The sequence below is a fragment of the Gymnoscopelus braueri genome (genome assembly GCF_963280865.1).
Source record: "Gymnoscopelus braueri genome assembly, chromosome: 8".
Lineage (NCBI taxonomy): Eukaryota > Metazoa > Chordata > Actinopteri > Myctophiformes > Myctophidae > Gymnoscopelus > Gymnoscopelus braueri.
In genome coordinates, this window is record NC_137609.1 from 41244674 (window position 1) to 41260537 (window position 15864).

General features: G+C 41.7%; 1 protein-coding gene across 1 annotated transcript in view; it reads left to right on the forward strand.

Moving 5' to 3' along the window:
• Positions 1 to 15864, forward strand: part of LOC308090001 (stAR-related lipid transfer protein 13-like) — a 155497-nt gene that overhangs the window by 112033 nt on the left and 27600 nt on the right.

Here is a 15864-nt window from a genome sequence, read left to right on the forward strand (position 1 = left end):
TGTCCGCGAGAGACGGCTGGCAGGTCAGTAATGTCTGGAGACAATATACCAGTATATATACTGTAAACCCCCCTCCTCGTGTCCGCCGTGGCGCGTACTGTACTTCATTACAATATCATTCACACCGTTTAATACCGAAAGTGTACAATGAACTGAACATCCCGTAGAGAGTGTACGATGTAACCAAATGAATGGACACTTATACGCGTTACGTCCATTTGGTTACATTGTAACTAACACGGAGTTATAAATGGATACATTATCACAGGGTTTTACTGCAGAAGGAGCGTCGTTACGCGCCGCTAGCGACTGATATTTTGGGTAGAAGGTCATTGTCAAATGTATTAGTGACCATAGAGACAGGACAGCAGGTACTGCTATACTCGGGACCAGTGGTGGAAAGTAACTAAGTACTGTACATTTACTCAAGTGCTGTACTTAAGTACAATTTTGAGGTATTTGTACTTGAGTATTTACAATTTCCAATGTACTTTTACTTCTACTCCACTACATCTCAGAGGCAATATTGTACTTTTACTCCACTACAATTATTTGAAAACTGCAACGCATTGTGAGCTTGTAGATCTGCTATTTTCAAATGATTTTATACATTTGAAAACGTGAAATGGGACATTATGCATAATGAGTACTTTTACTTTTGGTACTTTAAGTACATTTTGATTTCAATACTTTTGTACTTTTACTCAACTACGTTTTGAATTTTGTAACAGAGTATTTCTATATTGCAGTATTGATACTTTTACTTAAGTAAAACATTTGAGTACTGTTTCCACCACTGCTCCAGACAGTATGGCTATAGACATATTATTTTAAAAGCGGTTTGAAAATGCTAAATGTTGCTCTTTACTGGAAATATTGTTTTCCCCTTTTGTGTTATTAGTTTATTGTCATATTGTGTGTGTGTGTGTGTGTGTGTGTGTGTGTGTGTGTGTGTGTGTGTGTGTGTGTGTGTGTGTGTGTGTGTGTGTGTGTGTGTGTGTGTGTGTGTGTGTGTGGTTTTATGCTTGGTTCTGTCATCATATCCTAAATAAACGCCAATGCACCAGGTTTGACAGCAGCAGGTCATCCGGTTTGCTCTGCTGTCCGGATGCACTCAGACACACACTTACATGTCTGTTAGAGCTGTGGTTCTCAACCTGTGGGTCGGGACCCCCACATGATTTTGGGGGGGTTCCCAGATGACTCTAGTCGAAAGTGATCATTTAAGGACTTTTAAGACCTTTGTAATACCTAAAAAAAAATAAGAAATGAAAGGAAAAAAGACCATTATACTATATCAAATGTCATCAACAAACTATAGGCTACACAAACTAGGCTACACAAACTAACATCGGCCAAATTGTCAAATAATATAAGAAAGAGGCAAAAATAGCAGATCTTGCGAGGCGTTGTGAGCTTGTAGATCGGCTATTTTCACAATATTTATCTGTGGAACCAAGTCAAACTAAATGTAATGCCTCAACTCCTACAATTCAAAGTGCTTGTCAGGGTGGGGGGGTCCCCAGTTCAAATATGATTATTTGGGGGGGGGGGGGTCCCCAGTTAAAATATGATTATTTTGGGAGGTCGCAGCCTGAAAAGGTTGAGAACAACTGAGCAAGAGAGAGAGAGAGAGAGAGAGGGGGGGGTTATCTCATCTGTCATCTGTCTGACCCACACTGGACTTAATGTAATTACAGAGATGTCTAGCTCTTAAGTAAATTAAACGCCAAACATTCCCACATTCACATCCATAATGAACCGACATTACAGCAGTCTGACTGCAGCTGCTTTGCTGTGCTGTGCTGTGCTGTGTGTGTGTGTGTGTGTGTGTGTGTGTGTGTGTGTGTGTGTGTGTGTGTGTGTGTGTGTGTGTGTGTGTGTGTGTGTGTGTGTGTGTGTGTGTGTGTGTGTGTGTGTGTGTGTGTGTGTGACATGTGTGTGTGTGATTTGATTGATTGAAGCCTTTATTTCAGGGAAATCCATTGAGACCAGGCCCTCTTTTTCAATGGTGCCCTGTGTACAAAAAGAACATTTACAAACATTTACAACAGATGTGACAAGGACAACAAGGTACATATAAAAATAAAAAGGTTGCAAAAGTTATATATTGAGACCATGTATTACACCAAGCAGGTGCATAGGTCTTCTTCCAATATAAGGTCAGCTAAAAATCTTTTAAAAATAGCATGTGTGAAGCATGTTCTATCTATCTATTCACACCCCCCCCCTCCACACACGCACGCAAGCACGCACGCACGCACGCACGCACGCACGCACGCACGCACGCACGCACGCACGCACGCACGCACGCACGCACGCACGCACGCACGCACGCACGCACGCACGCACGCACGCACGCACGCACGCGCACACACACACACACACACACACACACACACACATACGCGCACACACACACGCACACACCACTCCTCTTGTCCTCTTGCATATAAACATTATTGTGTGTGCGTGTGCGTGTGTGTGTGTGTGCATGCGTGCGCAGTAACAGGAGGGGAGTGTATTATGTTTTGATCAATAACCAATGGACCCATGGAGTCTATGTAACCACAACTCTCCAAAAATCCTGAGTGTTCATTTAACTCCAGAGTCATACTCGAAAGGGGTCTCTTGGGGGTCTCGGGGTTCAAATGAACACGCAGGACTTTACACTGTTGTCTTTGCTCATCACTTTCTTGTCTGGAGAAGGTGCTGCTCAGTCAGCGTGTGTATCTGTTGACACGCTCACATGACGTCCATACTGTCCAATCATCACTTCTCATGCAGTACTGTACTGAAGTGGTTCTCAAACCTTTTCATGTCAAGGACCCCCAAAAGGATATGTATTTGGCCGCAGACCCCCATCTCAAAATAAGCTCTTCCAGGGACCCCCATCTCAAAATATGTTGTTCCAGGGACCCCCAGCAGCAAAGATTTGAGAACCATTGCTGTACTGTACATGCTCCCCTCTGAAATACTCAACATGCTGTCATACTGTTTTTCTTTGGTGCTGGGATTGACATCACAAGCTTTTAAAGGGCAGTAGAGAATTCAACAAGAATGCCATGTAGTTCTTTCGTTCTCTTCTTGTGTGCATTGTACAATGTATAACAAGTGGCAGTTAGCCACTGTGCTTTCTTATCTTTGTTCTTCTGCTGTATGTAATTGAAAATATCCAAATCATTATCTTTGTTGTCCAACAGGACAAACTCTATATACCAGAGGTGCTAATAAATGACACAGGTCGACTTTTCTTGTTTTGTTTGTTGTTGTTTTGTTTTGTTTTGTTTTGTTTGGTTTTTGTTTGCATGAGCCCCTCTTATAATCATCACAATAATGCCCCCACCAGGCAATATGGTGCCACTACAGAAGGGATTTTAAAGATGTCATATCTAATGTACTTCATAATGCATTCCTCCCTATCGTCATGATAGTATTATTTTTTAACCAGGTCTTCTTGGCACTTGAAAAGGATCCTGTGATTTGCATTGAAAACGTATAAATAGGCAATGCAATGTGTTTACAAAATGGGATAATACTGTATAGTGGACATGTGAGTTTGACCTCTGGAATACTCAGAGAAACTTGACGTTGTGATCTTGTAGATCAGCTATGTTCATATCATTTAAAACAAAAAGGAGTGGTTTTGACGTTGATTGATTGATATCTTTATTGATCATGAAATAAAACACATGTCACATACAGTATAACATACATCTGACCCACCATAAGCGAAAAAGCTTACGGCTCGTTTCCGTTGCGGGGTTCTTTAGTATGAGGTGTGTATGAGGTCATGTAGTGTGGTGCTGGTGAGTGCATAGAGTTCATGATGTGCTAATGTGTCCCTGGGCACATATGATATGAAGAAGTCTCTGAGTGGATGCGAGGGGTGTACCAGCCACAAAGTGTGTGTTGTGGGGGTGGGGGCGTTGCGACGCATCGTGAGCTTGTAGATCTGCTATTTTTGGCAAAGAGATTTAGAGAGTGAAACAAAGACTGCATCAAGTACGTTCTTTACAGGTGCGTTTTACTGAGGACAATTTCACGATAAATTAAAATCTCTGCGAAACGATTATTGTGCAAGTTTTTTAATCACGATAAACGATAATAACAATTATCGTCCGATCCCTACACATCCGACAGCAATGCTATGTATTTACCCTTTGCCAGCATCATGAGTTTTAGCTCTCACCTGGGATTCAGCAGTGTCAGCACGCTCTTCAGCCTCCTCCAGCTCATGCTGAACCTCTCTGCACTTTGGCCAGATGAACGTCGGCTTGTTCCTACCATATGATAGAGATGATGGGGTCAAAGCCTGAATATTTGAAAAGATCATCTTGCAAATTAGTCCAAACACTTTTGGTTAAAATGTAAAGTGTAGTTGCAGCAAATGCAGTGCAGCTTGTGCAGCATCTTGGGCCCCGCACATAGGCGAGCCGTGGCAGGTTCTCGTTGGGACGGGATAGGAATAACAGGGATCGTGCATGAGAGACAAAAATTTAATATACAGCACAAAAACATAAAATGAATGACCCCCAGGGATCCTTGGGGGTCATAATGGCCGTGAAAGAATTTAAATTATAAATTGTTATAAACTGTTGGACAGTCTGCTGGTGCTTGTTGCCCCGATGCTCTTGAACCTCCTACCATATGGCAGGAGTTTAAAGAGATGGTGGGAAGGGTGGGAGGAGTCAGTCATTATGTTTATGGCCGTTCTGACACATCGGTCTGTGTATTATGTCAGATATGACACACACACACACACACACACACACACACACACACACACACACACACACACACACACACACACACACACACACACACACACACACACACACACACACACACACACACACACACACACACACACGTGAAAGATGTTCATCATTACAATGCTATCCTCAAGTCCACTTAGCCAGCTGGTGTGTGCTCTGCTCTGCCTGGGTGAGACAGACTGATGGATGTAAGTGAGACAGAGTGATGAATATTACCTTACTGACGCCCCTACTATACAAACCGTAGCCCTGTGCCAATAATGCATTTACACACATCTATCGGTGTATTTATAGCTCTGGCTATCTGGTTGCTCTGCCACGCCCCCACATAATTAAGTCAGCGAAAAAATCTTTTGGCTTTGCTCCTCCTCGGTCAACTCCATTATATCTGTCTGTGGTCTTCTTCTGAGATGCACTATGTGTGACAAGATGAAAGGGAGTTCCACTGTGCATCAGTATATATTGACGTTTTGTAAAAATGTTGAAGATACTATGAAGATTACGCACTTTGAAAAGTTAGTTATTTTGTACTTGTGCCAGGGCTTACGTACTAATTAATAAAAAAAGGCATTTAAACAGTGCAGCACAGACAGACAGACAGACAGACAGACAGACAGACAGACAGACAGACAGACAGACAGACAGACAGATAGACAGACATGCCTTTGTTGATCCAGCGAGGGAAATTAAAGTTTTCATATCAGCATAAAGATAATTATCTTCATCATCAATATAGGATATCCTGATGAAGAATCTTTTCAAATGGGGGTCTGTCTTTATGTCAATTCGTGGGTTCCTTGAAAAATGTGTGACAAGCACTGGTGTATCGGAAACCTCATATGTGTCCAAAACTGTTTACTTTTCAGCATTCAAATAAAAAAAACTGCCAAAGTAGCAGATCTACAAGCTCAAAACGCGTCGCACCACGTTTCGAGCTTGTGGATCTGCTACTTTTGATACTTTTGTGTGACGCTGTATTGTGAGCAAGTTGGGGCATACATTTACGAAAAGACACCAAACGTTAGAATATGGAGACAGCACGCAACTATATTTCCAGCCTGATCTCCAGAGATTACCGTAACATTGCACGGAACGAGTGCACTTCATTCCGTGGATAGTCGCCTAGAAACCCCGAAATTGCGTGCATATGTACGGCGAGTCCCACGGTGGGCGTAACCAGTCACAACCCGGAAAAACCCGGAAGCAGAGCAGTCCCCACAACAAAATTTACGATTCTGTGCCTATCGGTACATAACTCAAACGGCGCTGAGTAGGCACAGGCGAACGTCACACCGTTCAGGACGGCAACTCGGTCGCTTTAGCTCCCTCGGTGGTCCTTCACGGGGTGACAGTTCGCCTGTGACTGCGCGCCTCCGAAATGGTTTTGTCACAAAGGGAGCGCCGTACATATGCACGCAATTTGGGGGTTCCGAGGCGACTATCCACGGAATGAAGTGCACTGGATCCGTGCATACATACGTAGTTCTCTGGCGATCGGGTTGATATTTCAAAGCATACAGTGAATATTCTGGGCTGAAGCCCAATAGAGCTACTTTGTGGTCAACATGCACACAGGTACTAAACACACACCCTGTGGTATTCCAAAGATTACTGTGTGTGTGTGTGTGTGTGTGTTTCTCTCTCTCTCTCTCTCTCTCTCTCTCTCTCTCTCTCTCTCTCTCTCTCTCTCTCTCTCTCTCTCTCTCTCGCTCTCTCTCTCACACACACACACACCTCACTGTCGTCTGGTGAACCCCCAGTACACTGCACTCTAATGCCTTTCTCCTGTGAGCTTATGTGCTCTGTGTGCGCGTGTGTGTGTGTGTGTGTGTGTGTGTGCGTGCGTGTGTGCTTGTGTGTGTGTGTGGGGGGGCATAATGTATAGCTGCTGACCTAAGATTGACTCCTGCATGACCTACTTTTCACATGCACCCCCTCTCCCTCTCTTTAAAATGAGTTAAGATGACCCCCCCCCCCCCCCCCCAACATCTTCAAACTTTAAGTCAAACTAGGCCAAAGTATGACCCCCCCCCTCTCTCTCGCTCTCTCTCTCTCTCTCTTTCTTGCCACAATCCATATCGTCTCTGTTGGGTTGAAACCTCATATGTCCAAAACGTACTTACTTTTCAGGATTCAAATTAAAAAGTAGCAAAAAACTAATGCTGATCTACACACTCAAACTGTGTCACCACATGGCGCGTTTTGAGCTTGTAGATCGGCCATTTTTTGCTGCTTTTTTTGCACTGTTAGTATGACTAAGTAGGGCGTCAATTTACGAAAAGACATGAAAAGTTGAAATATGTTTGTCCATTAACCCAGTGGTTCTCAAACTTTTTCATGTCAAGGATCCCCAAATTGAGATGTATTTGGCCGCGGGCCCCCATCTGAAAAGGTTTTGTGCCAGGGACCCCCAGAAGAGATTTATGTAAAAAGAAAAAATCTAAATTATTCTAAAGTCTCCAAACATTTTTTATATTTTTCAAAACATGTTCGAAAATAGCAGATGTGCAAGCTCACAGTGCGGCACGAAGTGACGCCGCTGTGAGCTTGTACATCTGCTAATTTTGAATAGCCAAGGTATAAATGGTTAAAGTGGTTAAAATGATTGCGATGCTACTTTAGCTGGGGACCCCCTGGAACCCCGCCATGGACCCCTGGGAGTCCCCGTACCCCACTATAACCACTCCTGTTAGAAATGGCCCAAAAACAGCAAAAATCAACAACTTTTGTCTATGACATCCCCCAAAATAGGGACGTTAGGTTGAACATGATTCACTTTGTCACTGTATGTGTATGGCAACACTGTATCACATCACATCTATTCAGTGTGTGTGTGGGAATACATTTCCACAACTATTAGATACATTGTAGCCGGGAGCCGCTCATAAGTATGTCTACATGATTGATTGATTTTTTTTGCCACTCATAATTATGCCTTCTGTCATAGAAAAGTCTGAAATCTACACAGTCAAATCCTCAAGAGTTAATTGGTTCATTTGTAACAGGCGAGGGCGTACAAATGTAACCACATGGACCCAGGTCCATGTGGTTACATGTGTACACCCTCACAGTTACATACCCTCACTGTGTATTGTTTTACATACTGTAAATGTGTATATATCATTTCTTTGATATTTTTGGGGCTTCTGCCTTTATTGGATAGTACAGTTGAGAATGACAGGAAACACGGAGAGAGAGAGACGGGGAGTGAAACACAGCAAAGGCCGCAGGGCTTCGGAATCAAACCCACGGCTCGCCTATATGAGCCATGATATGCAGCTTAACCCATTGATACCTGGAACGCTTCTGTGTCACTTTAGATGCCTTTGGCTATTCAAAAATAGCAGATATACAAGCTCATAGCGCGGCACCGAGTGCCGCGCTACGAGCTTGTAGATCTGCTATTTTTGAAAAATCGTGAAAAAATATTTTTTATATTTATTTCAAAAAACTGTTAGGATTTAGATTTTTTTTAAAGAATCGCCTCAGGTCTTAATGGGTTAACCACTAGGCCACCAGCGCCCAAAATGTTTATATTTTGAAGTGCGGTAATAGTTGTATTATTGTGTACACTGTAGTGCACGTGCTGCTATGTGCTATACGGTACGTTTCCAATACCGCTGTAGCTGTGTGTGTCGGTAACAAAAGAAGCTCTGCATCTCCTCCATACATTCCAACGTGCACGCTCACGCTCACACGCCCACATGGCTTCTATTGTTCTGCACTCCTTTCCCACTCTCCACACGCCGGCCGTCTGTGGGCTTCTTTTTCCACAAGCCTCTGATTGCATCTCCCGTCGTCCCACACCAACGACGCACACTAAACGTACGGTACAACCGAGTGGTGGTAACTAAGTAGATTTACTTAAGTTAAAATGTGAGGTATTTGTACTTTAGTATTTCCAATTTCCAACACTTTTACTTCTACTCCACTACATCTCAGAGGCAAATATTGTACTTTTACTCCACTACAATTATTTGAAAACTTTAGCTACTGGTTTAGATTTGGATTAATATTACAAAACATACAGTAACCACTTCAGCCCTATATACATTTCGGCCATTTGAAAATAGCCGATCTACAAGCTCACAATGCGTCGCATCGTGAGCTTGTAGATCTGCTATTTTCAAAGGATTTTTATATATTTGAAACCCCATTCTGCATAATTAGTACTTTTACTTTTGGTACTTTAAGTATATTTTGATGCCAATACTTTTGTACTTTTACTCAAGTACATTTTGAATTCCGGACTTTTACTGGTAACAGAGTATTTCCATATTGCCGTATCGATACTTTTACTCAAGTACGTAAAAACTTTTACTTTACGTAAAAAAAGTGAGTACTTTTTCCACCACTGCTTACAACACACAAACACACACACAGATTAGTTTCTGTGTGTTGAATGATTTGTGCTCGTGGGATGGGTGCAATCAAATACACAAGGTCATGTCACATGAGTGTCTCTGCCCACCTATGAACACATACATGCATAATCACACACAAGCACACATGCACACGCACACACACACACACACACGCACGCACGCACGCACACAGACACACACATACACACACACACAAATACAAGCATGCCTGAGGCTTGCTTCAGTAATAATGAGTGACCCCCTTGTGGAAGTTCAAGCACCCCCCCCCGCCGGCCAATGTTCCCACCGATATCTTGCCATTGATTGGCCGGCCTGTGGGGTCATGTGACCAAAGGAAACAGTGGCGTGGTGGTGGAAGCCAACGTTTGTGATTCTCAGATAAAAGAGCGTGTGTGTGTGTGTGTGTGTGTGTGTGTGTGTGTGTGTGTGTGTGTGTGTGTGTGTGTGTGTGTGTGTGTGTGTGTGTGTGTGTGTGTGTGTGTGTGTGGGGCATGTGGAATGACGTCACTTACTTTCGAGAGTGTCAGGTACTGTGTGTGTGTGTGTGTGTGTGTGTGTGTGTGTGTGTGTGTGTGTGTGTGTGTGTGTGTGTGTGTTTATGCGTGTGTTGTGTTGTGTCAGCCCAGAGAGCGCACGTTTTGACTCCGGCGCAACAGAGGAGAGAGAGTAGGAGAGGAAGAGCTGAGGGTGGAGAGAGAGAGACTATTTTGGCTTCCAGTGAGGGCATGTTGTGTCGAGAGAGGAGGAATGCTGAGGGAGGGCGAGCGAGCACCACAACTCATAAGAGGCTGTGAGGAAAGAGAAGAGTATAGAGAGAGCAGCCAGAAGCAGCAGCGTGGTGGAGAGTCAGTCGCACAAAACAAGCAGCAACACAGACCGAGAGACAGAAACAGATCAAAAAGAGCCATTAACCCATTGAGACCTGGAACGCATCTGTGTCACTTTAGATTTCTTTAGGCTATTCAAAAATAGCAGATATACAAGCTCATAGCGCGGCACCGAGTGCCGCGCTATGAACTTGTAGATCTGCTATTTTTGAAAAATCGTGAAAAAATATTTTTCAGATTTTTTTTCAAAAAACTTAGAATTTAGAAAACATTTTTAAGAATCTTCTCAGGTCTTAATGGGTTAATGGAGGCGGTGGACACTAGCGCCCGGGAGGTCGACCCTACAGGAAGTGGAGACATTATGGGTCCGCCGTCGTTAGGCGTCGGCGCCGGGAGCGCACACACAGCGGGGGGCGAGGAAGAGCCATCGGAAACGGCAGCGCCGGTGGCCAGCGGGCCAGACAATGCCGGCGCTGCTGCTGCTGAGAGCGGGGGGAGGAACCGCCTCGCCACTCCTGGCGGTGGCAAGGAGGAGGAGGCGGGCGCGAGGGAGAGGACGGCGCTGGACAGTGCCGGGAGGAGGGGGGGGGTCACTGGCCACACAGACGTGGTGGTGGAGGCGGCTGACGGGGCGAACGGTGGCGAGGAGGGTGGCGAGGGTGCCGAGACCGGTGGCTCCTCGCCCACCCTGCGAGTGGGGGGCGGCGGCGGCGGCGGCGGCACGAGCGACGACTCGGAGGGCGACGGCGGCGCGAGCGAGGGGGCCTGTCTGGAGGTCATGACCCCCGACGGACAGGACCACTACCTGAGGCTGGGCGACACGCCGCGGAGGCGCTCGGCCCTGCGGCTGTCGCGCGTCATCGGCCGCCAGGCGCTGCTCAACAAGCTACAGAAAGGTTCGGTTTATTGTTCTTCAGTGGTGGAAAGTAATTAAGTACATTTACTTAAGTACTGTACTTAAGTACAATTTTGAGGTATTTGTACTTTACTTGAGTATTTCCAATTTCCAATACTTTTACTTCTACTCCACTACATCTCAGAGGCAAATATTGTACTTTTACTCCACTACATTTACTTGAAAACTTTAGTTACTAGTTACTTTTCAGATATAAACTATGATATTATAAAACATACATTAACCACTTTAGCCCTATTTTATACATAGCGGCTATTTGAAAATAGCCGATCTACAAGCTCACAACGCGTCGCATCGCGACGCGTTGTGGGCTTGTAGATCTGCTATTTTCAAATATTTAGTACTTTTACTTTTGGTACTTTAAGTACATTTTGATGCCAATACTTTTGGACTTTTACTCAAGTAAATTTTTTATTCTGGACTTTTACTTGTAACAGAGTATTTTTATATTGCAGTATTGGTACTTTTACTTAAGTAAAGAATTTGAGTACTTTTTCCACCACTGTTGTTCTTTTACCGTTATGAGAGCAGTTTAGTTCTCTGAGTGGAAGCTGTCATCTGGGAGAGGGAAGGGGAGGGGAGTGGCTGTGGGAGGGGATCAGATGAGGACGCTTGCCCAGTGGTGTAAAGTAACTAAGTACATTTACTGAAGTACTGCACAATTTTGAGGTATTTTTTTACTTTACTGGAGTATTTCCAATTTTCGGTACTTTTACTTCTACTCCACTACATCTCTGAGGCACATATTGTACTTTCACTCCACTACAATCTACATTGTGCGCTTGTAGATCTGCTATTTTCAAAAGATTTTTATACATTTGAAAACTTGTGAAATGGGAGATTCTGCATAATGAATACTTTCTACTTTTGTTACTTCAAGTACATTTTGATACCAATACTTTTGAACTTTTACTCAAGTTTTCTGTTTTTTATTCTGGACTTTTGCTTCTAACAAAGTATTTCTACATTGCAGTATTGATACTTTTACTTAAAGTAAAAAACGTGAGTCCTTTTTCCACCACTGCACTTGCCTCATTCGGTCTCATCTTGATGGGACACGTGGCTGCTGTGCTGGGGGGGGGGGGGGGGGTAATTGTGTCCAATCCGTATGGTAGAGTATGTTAATACAATATAACTTATACATTTGGGGAGGTTGTATGTTGTCTCCCTGCTCTTCTATTGAGACATTTGGATCGTGTCAAAGGTCATGTCTCACCTAGACACAGGATCTGACATGAATCTTGACCTGAAGGTCAAGATTCGTCACCTGAGCAAGCAGGTGATAAATACCATCTATTAGTGCAATGGTAAAAATGTCAGCGCTTGTGGAGGAAACCGGGGTCAAATCCGGGGTAGAAGGGGAAAGTTAAATAGTGCAGCTTTAAGTCCAAAGCAATACAAGAGCCAATTATTTCATTATTACTTCTCTTTTTTCCTCCGGCTTACAAAATAAACAAAGATACAAAAACGCAGAGCAGAATGATAAACTGTATCCAAGGGCTTGAGGACAGAAGGAGCAGCGCTCCCATAAATGACATCTCCATAGTCCAACACAGACAGAAAGACTGCTTCAATAACCCTTTTCGGTAGCACTTTACAATAATGACCCATTATAAAGCATTTATAAACGTTTATAAGCAGTTTGTAGACTATTAACAAATCATTAACAACCTGTTTGCTGACATTCGTAAATGATTACTAAAACCTTTATAACTACAGTTACACATCATTTATAAAGTATTAGTAAGTAGTGAACTATCCATGAATAAACCATTTATATACATTTGTAAATGATTATTAAATCATTTGTAACGACCCATTCTAAAGCATTTATAAACATTTATAAGCAGTTTGAAGACTATTAACAAATCATTAACAACCTGTTTATTGACATTCGTAAATGATTACTAAAACCTTTATAACTATGGTTACAAATCATCTATAAAGGTATTAGTAAGTAGCACAACTTTTCATGAATAAGCCATGTATAATACATCTGTAAATGATTATTAAATCATTTGTAACTGTTGTTACACAATATATACAAGCTATTGGTAGCTTGTTCATGTTTAACATATGCTTTGTTAAACATTCCTAAAGTATCTATGCATCCTTAGTACATGTTATTATGTGCCCTATAGTAAAGTGAAGACAGTTCATCATTTACAACTGTCTGTTACTGTGTTTGTTCATGTTTAACATATGCTTTGTAAAACATTCCTAAAGTATCTATAAATCCTTAGTAAATGTTATTATGTGCCCTATAGTAAAGTGAAGACAGTTCATCATTTACAACTGTCTGTTAATGTGTTTGTTCATGTTTAACATGCTTTGTAAAACATTCCTAAAGTATCTATAAATCCTTAGTACATGTTATTATGTGCCCTACAGTAAAGTGAAGACAGTTCATCATTTATTTATTTTTTTACATGTTAATGTGGACTTTCTCCTTACCTGTTGCAAACTACCTGGCTTTCATGAATGCAGACACCAAACAATTACTAGAATTATCTTTCATGTTAAGCAAATGATGCGTAAGACATTCGTAAAGAGTATGTAAACCATTTGCAGACGTTATGATAGGCCTGAGCCTAGTTGCTTCTTTTGGGCTTGTTTTCATAGACCTGTCCGCTTGTTTCTTTTGCAAAATCTGTTAACACACTGATTACCTGCATTACACACCTGCAGTAGCCTACTAGGGAGGAAGTGAACAGTGATGCAGTTGCAGACTGGACAGAAATATGTCTAATTCATGTTTTATGTGTTTTCGAGGTAACATAAAATGGCTAATCTTACACACATGAAGTAGCATTATGACCAGGGGGTATTTTGATGGTGGCTGTTTGTATCCACAATGTTTGTTTTGATGTGTAGGCTAGTAATGTCCTCCATGCTTAGCAGTTTAGCTTAGCAGCTAAAGCTAACTTGCACTGGGAGGTGGTGACTGCAGAGGCTCCAAGCTGCTACTCTGTGATTCTGTTGTGATGAATTTCTTTGTTTAAATGTCAGTGTGTGTGCTGTGGCCAAGAGTTGCTACATTTTATATCTTAATAAATTGTTTTATACTTTTATACTCTATAACGTTACTTATGCCACTTTTTGATGTCACATGTTTTACTAATCATTGTTAAACATGATCTAATAATGCATAGTCTTCACTTTACAACAAGGCCCATGATAACGTTTGCAAATGGTCAACATACTCTTTACGAATGTCTTACGAATCATATATTAAACATGAAAGATCATTCTAGTAATTGTTTGGTGTCTGCATTCATGAAAGCCAGGTAGTTTGCAACAGGTAAGGAGAAAGTCACATTAACAGACAGTTGTAAATGATGAACTGTCTTCACTTTACTATAGGGCACATAATAACATGTACTAAGGATGTATAGATATTTTAGGAATGTTTTACAAAGCATATGTTAAACATGAACAAACACATTAACAGACAGTTGTAAATGATGAACTGTCTTCACTTTACTATAGGGCACATAATAACATGTACTAAGGATTTATAGATACTTTAGGAATGTTTAACAAAGCATATGTTAAACATGAACAAGCTACCAATAGCTTGTATATATTATGTAAAATAAGTTACAAATGATTTAATAATCATTTACAGATGTATTATACATGGCTTATTCATGAATAGTTTTACTACTTACTAATACCTTTATAGATGATTTGTAACCATAGTTATAAAGGTTTCAGTAATCACTTACGAATGTCAATAAACAGGTTGTTAATGATTTGTTAATAGTCTACAAACTGCTTATAAACGTTTATAAATGCTTTAGAATGGGTCGTTACAAATGATTTAATAATCATTTACAGATGTATATAAATGGCTTATTCATGAATAGTTCACCACTTACTAATACTTTATAAATGATTTGTAACTGTAGTTATAAAGGTTTTAGTAATCATTTACAAATGTCAACAAACAGGTTGTTAATGATTTGTTAATAGTCTACAAACTGCTTATAAACGTTTATAAATGCTTTATAACGGGTCATTATTGTAAAGTGCTACCCCCTTTTCCTACAGGCCAATTGGGAAACTAGCTCTGTTCCTGTAAAAAAAAGAACTATCTTTTGCCTTAGTTTACAGGCCAGATTGTCTACATGGCATTTAAATGTGAATTTGTCATCAATCCATATTCCAAGGTACTTGTATTCAGACAGCAACCCTTTCTATATTGGATCCATTTGAGGTAGTAATGCGTAAGTTATCATAATCAATTTCCCTGGCCCTAAAAAAATTGCATGAATTTAGTTTTGCCTGCATTAACCCTTTAAGACCGGGGAAGCGTCTGTGTAATTTCTTTAGATTTCTTTGGCTATTCAAAAATAGCAGATCTACAAGCTCATAGCGCGGCACCGAGTGCCGCGCTATGAGCTTGTAGATCTGCTATTTTTGTGAAAATTTTTTTTCTGCTAAAATTGTGAAAATGTGTGCATTTGTTTGAATTATATATTTTTTAAAGCGGACATTTGTAACTCAAATCTTTGCTTCCGGGCGGTTCCTGGAACTAAATATTTTGAGATGGGGGTCCGCGGCCAAATACATATAATTTTGGGTGTCCTTGACATGAAAAAGTTTGAAAACCACTGATATTATAGCAACATACATATATATATATAAAAAAAAAACAAGCTTCAGCTCTCTATTGTCAGTGCCACTACTATTATACCCTACTCACTGGCTCACCTGTCAGTGAGGAGCCTCCACCGGGAGCTACAGTGCCTCCGTCCGGCTCCTCCCGTTCAACACCCCCCCTCCCCCCACACACTGACAAGCGCATTAGTCTCCAGAAATGGATATAAAGTGTATATATATAGATCTTCTAACTCAGAGAAATGGAATGCAAATGAATGGAATTTTTGTAGATCCATTAATTATTCCTACAGTGTTTGCACATCAGTCACATGGTGTGAGGAGGGCTGCGTTCG